This window comes from Salvelinus sp. IW2-2015, unplaced genomic scaffold, assembly GCF_002910315.2.
Source record: "Salvelinus sp. IW2-2015 unplaced genomic scaffold, ASM291031v2 Un_scaffold768, whole genome shotgun sequence".
NCBI lineage: Eukaryota > Metazoa > Chordata > Actinopteri > Salmoniformes > Salmonidae > Salvelinus > Salvelinus sp. IW2-2015.
In genome coordinates this window covers 63,859-70,041 of record NW_019942607.1, presented here as the reverse complement: position 1 = coordinate 70,041, position 6,183 = coordinate 63,859, and positions in this window count along the sequence as shown.

Genomic DNA, 6,183 nt, shown 5'->3' with positions numbered 1-6,183 from the left:
TACTTTCGAGCATTCAAAGTAATAGATATCTCTAAATCCCCAAAACATGGCACTACAACTCTACTCATCACTACAGTGGCAAGCCAATTTGCTTGTCCTTAGTACTTTTAACAATACATTTAGGTAAAGTTTTGCCGTATGAAGGAGTTTTATTATGTTTTATATTGATAAACAGTTAAATATAAACAAAATCATGTATGATGTATAACTATCTATCATTTTAAAGTGTTTTTCATGGTTACTATGCCGAGGGAGGCAAATGTCACCGCAATTCAAGAATGACCCTTTCACAACCTGTAGAAAACACAACTGGAGATTTGAACACAAGACAAGAAATATAAGACTACAGCTGCAGGATAATTATTGGTAATCTGGCTAGATCTATACTCCCCCAGCTATGTTTTTAGATGAAGTTTTAATATGATACCACATACTTTTCTATTCCCTTTCAACATGTGCTATCACCTGTTTTTATCCAGATACCCATTATCCAGAATTTAACCCATTTACTCAACAATTCAATCTCAACAGTTCACAATAAAACATTTTTACTGTCCAACAATTCACTCATCTGTGTTTTGTCAATATCTTTAACAGGTGGCCAATTAAATGAAAACCGTGGTACTTGTACAGTTTGATGAATAACCTCACAGTGTATAGTGTGTACCCTGATCAAGCGTGACCAAGTTTCTGGGCGTTACAGACAATCCCATTGAAAGAAGTGTGCAATCAGGTTGAAGCATGTGCAAGCTTTTTCCTAACCGCTCCACAATATGGCTGCTATGATAGCATAAGCTCTCCCAACCAACCATAAGGCTCAATGCTACAACTCCTGAGCAACCTTACCGATCAATACTAGCGCTCATTACCGGGTTGAGAGATAGAGTGTGTGTGAGAATTCAAGTTGAACTGCCTGTTCCTAGATCTGTGTCCGCTGGCCAGCTGATTAGCTCATTCTGTGGTGCGGCAAAGTTTCCCATCAGGCTTCCTGTCTAATCCCCTGCTTCACTGTAAACATGAGGAAACTCACACAGGCTGAGCCCATGAAACTAAGCACTTGCAGCCAGAGAGGGAGTCAGTTAGTTACTGTGGAGTAGATTCACCCAGTCAAGACCTTGTCTGCTCTGTCAGCTGTTAAATGTCAGATATAAACTCAAGCAATCAAGGATTCAGGGTCAAAGCTATATCGTTATTCAGATGAAACACGTCAAAATATCAGGAGAACAATTGGTATTTGACTTTCTTACCAAGAGAACATCCCTTCTTCTTAAAAAGAGGATCCACAGATGTAGCATATAAAATCAAATCAAATTTTATTGGCCACATACACATATTTAGCAGATGTTATTGCAGGTGCAGCAAAATGCTTGTGTTCCTAGCTGCAAACGTGCAGTAGTATCTAACAATTCACAACAATACACAAAGCTAAAAGTAAAATAATGGAATTAAGAAAAATATAAATACTAGGACGAGCAATGAAGCGTTGCATTGACTAAAATACAGTAAAATACAATACAGTATATACATATGAGATGAATAAAGCAGTATGTAAACAATATTAAAGTGACTAGTGTTCCATTATCAAAGTGGCCAATGATTCCATGTCCATGTATATAAGGCAGCAGCCTCTAAGGTGCAGGGCTTAGTAGCCGGGTGGTAGCCGGCTAGTGATGGCTATTTAACAGTCTGATGGCCTTGAGAAAGAAGCTGTTTCTCAGTATCTCGGTCCCAGCTTTGATGCACCTGTACTGACCTCGCCTTCTGGATGATAACGGGGTGAACAGGCCGTGGCTCGGGTGGTTGATGTCTTTGATGATCTTTTTGGCCTTCCTGTGATGTCGGGTGCTGTAGGTGTCCTGGAGGGCAGGCAGTGTGCCCCCGGGGATTCGTTGGGCAGACCGTACCACCCTCTGGAGAGCCCTGCGGTTGCAGGCGGTGCAGTTGCTGTACCAGGTGGTGATACAGCCCGACAGGATGCTCTCAATTATGCATCTGTAAAAGTTTGAGGGTCTTAGGGGCCAAGCTGAATTTGCGCCTTCTTCACCACACTGTCTATRTGGGTGGACCATTTCAGATTGTCAGTGATGTGTACGCCAAGGAACGAGGAACTTTCCACCTTCTCGAATGCGGTCCCGTCGATGTGGATAGGGGCATACTCCCTCTGCTGTTTCCTGAAATCCACGATCAGCTCCTTCATTTTGTTGACGTTGAGGGAGAGGTTATTTTCCTGGCACCACTCTGCCAGGGCTCTCACCTCCTCCCTGTAGGCTGTCTCGTCATTGTTGGTAATCAAATCAAATCATTTGTCACATGTGCTGAATACAACAGTGAAATGCTTACTTACAAGCTCTTAACCAACAATGCAGTTTAAAAAAATACCTAAAAAATAAGAAATAAAAGTAACAAATAATTAAAGAGCAGCAGTAAAATCAGATGCCAGTCAGATGCCATACCAGGGGGTGATGGAATCGGTCAGGATGCTCTCGATGGTGCAGCTGTAGAACCTTTTGAGGATCTGAAGACCCATGTCAAATCTTTTCAGTCTCCTGAGGGGGAATAAGTTTTATCGTTCCCTCTTCACGACTGTCTTGGTGTGCTTGGACCATGTTAGTTTGTTGGTGATGTGGACACCAAGGAACTTGAAACTCTCAACCTGCTCCACTACAGCCCTGTCGATGAGAATGGGGGCGTGCTCGGTCTTCCTTTTCCTGTAGTCCACAATCATCACCTTTGTCTTGATCACGTTGAGAGAGAGGTTGTTGTCCTGGCACCACACGGCCAGGTCTTTGACCTCCTCCCTATAGGCTGTCTCGTCGTTGATCAGGCTTAACACTGTTGTGTCATCGGCAAACTTAATGATGGTGTTGGAGTCATGCCTGGCCATGCAGTCATGAGTGAACAGAGAGTACAGGAGAGGACTGAGCATGCACCCCTCAGGCCTACTACTGTTGTGTCGTCTGCAAACGTGATGATTGAGTTGGAGGCGTGCGTGGCCACGCAGTCATGGGTGAACAGAGAGTACAGGAGGGGGCTGAGCACGTAACCCTGTGGGGCCCTTGTGTTGAGGATCAGCGAAGTGGAGGTGTTGTTTCCTACCTTCACCAAAAGTTTCAGTTTTAACACCTGTAACAAAGGTAGTTATAATGCCTGTAACAAGAGAGTGGTCTGCTTTGTTGTATATAATCATCTGATTGCAGCGCCCTCTCAGTGCTTGGGCCAATAAGTGACATGGCTGGCCGTTAAGCAATATCCAACCACACAGATTGTCACGGCTGTGAATGATTCATGATCTACATTGTGAACAACTGTCTCATCATTCTGGACTGCTGACCCTGTTCCTCAGAAAGCAGATCCCTTGTGTAAGGTGGCCTTATTGCGTCCGTCACCATGAAAATATGAATTATGGCACAGTAGAAAACATTTTGCAACAGAAATTGAAAATGAGTGTTTCTCATTGGACAAATTCAGTTATTCTCTCCCGGATTAAATGTTCTTCTGTTTGGCACATAATGAATACGCCCAAGGGCTTGGGAAAAAAGGTGGTAGTATAAGTACTGATGTATGAGAGAGGAGAAAGCTTATTGAGCTGCTCAAAAAGTAGCCACATTGCTATTGTAGGAAAGAGGAACTAAAGGAGAGTAGAGAACACACAGCAAAACAATGTCTTCAGCAGTGTTGGGGAGTAGTAAACTACATGTAGTTCAACTGGTAATTCAACTACATTTTGCAGTAGCTTGGTGGTAGTTGAACCAAATTAAAATCTTGGTCGTTTTTTCAATAGTTAATTACTTTTTTGCCATGTAGCTAACTACTGGAACTCAAACAACAACACTAATAATAATAATAACAACAACAACAACAACACAAGAGACAAAGCTACCCACTGAGCACAGACATCAATTCAATGTCTATTCCACGTTTGTTCAACGTAATTTAATTGAGATGACGTGGAAACAATGTTGATTCAACCAATGTGTGCCCAGTGGGTAAGTACACATGGTGATGATCATTATGCAAATTCAAAGGACACAAATGTGAGAAAGGTACCATCCTGTAGGTTTTTGCTCAAACCCTAATCTAGCTCACCTGATTCTAATAATTGGCTGATTGATAAACAATATCAGGTTAGTTACAACAGGTTGGAGCAAAAACCTACAGGAGGTTTGCTCCTCAGGAACAGGGTTGGAGAGCCCTGATCTAAATTGACTGTGAAGGATGCACTTTCATGACATGATATTACATGAAGCAAGTATGGAAAGGATTTTATTGTCCTCATACTCAAGCTTTGGATTGCTTTTCCAGTCCAGCAAGCGTCAGAAAACCAGTTTTGGCAAGTGAGGTAATGAACAACACTGAAGCTAAACATCTTTCCCAAACAAACAAAGACATGCTTAGACACACACACACACACACACACACACACACACACACACAGACACACACACACACACACACACACACACACACACACACACACACACATACACACACACACAGTGGAGGCTGCTGAGGGGAGGACGACTCTGAATAATGTCTATAACGGAGCAAATGGAATGGTTTGCTGTATTTGATACCCTTCCACTCATTCTACTCCAGGCAGTACCACAAGCCCGTTCTCCCCAATTAAGGTGCCACCAACCCCCTTGACACATACACACAGATAAAATAAATCAATATTTGCTACATGGCTGAGGGCAGGCTCTTTGGAAGCTCCTCCCCCAACCCTTAGGCCACAGTTTACAAGGGGAGGGAAGGAAAGACCAGTGGAGAAACATACAAACAAAGGGCACAAATTATGTTCTGAGATACCTGTGGCACAAAACTGCTGTATCTGTATATCCTATAGTCTACAACATGCCTCAAATGTTGAAGGCAAGCAATATAGAGGATATATTCAAATGTATATAGACCACCCATACTCTCCTTTTCTCTATAATATTTCTTTAACCTTTATTTAACTAGGTAAGTCAGTTAAAAACAAATTATTATTTACAATGACGACCTACTCCGGCCAAAACCTAACCCAGACGATGCTGGACCAATTGTGCACCGCCCTATGGGACTCCCAATCACAGCCGGTTGTGATACAGYCTGGAATTGACCAGGGTCTGTAGTGACACCTCTAGCACTGACATGCAGTGCCTTAGACCGCTGCACCACTCGGGAGCCCTATGACTACTGTATACAAAGATAGTCAGATTGCATTCTGCACTAGATCAAAACAGAGTGGGCAGTGCAGATTTGATTGGAGTATTCGTATCATAGACCTGAATAGGGCACTAACCAATTCTGATGCAAATTCGGGTAAAGGTTTAGGCCCTGGCAGAAAACAAAGACTAGGCAATGCACATGTGAATGTGAATGTAAAAAAACATGTACTTCTCCACATGTACATTTGTGTCAGACAGATATCGCCATGTTGAATGGGGACAGTTAGTAAACAGAAAGAGCCATGTGGATTCTCTGTAAAGCCTAACAGACAGGATTTGTGAGTTTCTCAAAGTCCACACACCTGAGGCCAAAAGTCATTAGCACCTGCTTAAAGTGACAATGACAAAGGCAAGCGTTAGGCATAAGGGTTGACCCATAAAAGATGTGCTCTACACAATGGGTTTCTCAAAATACTAAGTTGTTTTCATTCAATTGCAATTGCAGGCTAGGGTACGTGTGGTAAAAGGCGATCTGATACACGTGCATCTGCGGTCAGAGCACACTATCACAACAGCCAGAATAGCACAGGCATTCCACTGTCCCTCCCTGTCCTCACTCAGGCAATGCACAGCAGACTGGTGTGTCACATGGACTCTCAGTGATCTTCAAGATGAAACACACACACACACACATTTGCATACACACTCATGCACTCACTCACACACTTCAGTAGGTATAGACAAAAACACACACCACCTACCTATCTATTATAATTAAACACATTTCCCCCTGTAACTCTTATGAATTACATTGTATTTGTTAAACCAAAACCCAGCAACATCTTAGAAACAAGATCATGTTATTAAAACACATTGTTGTCCACATTTATCAGGGAAGGAGAGAAACCATAGTGATAGGCTCCCGAGTGGCACAGCAGTCCAAGGCACTGTATCTCATTGCAAGAGGCGTCACTACAGTCCCCGGTTTGAATCCAGGCTGTATCACATCCGGCCGTGATTGGGAGTCCCATAG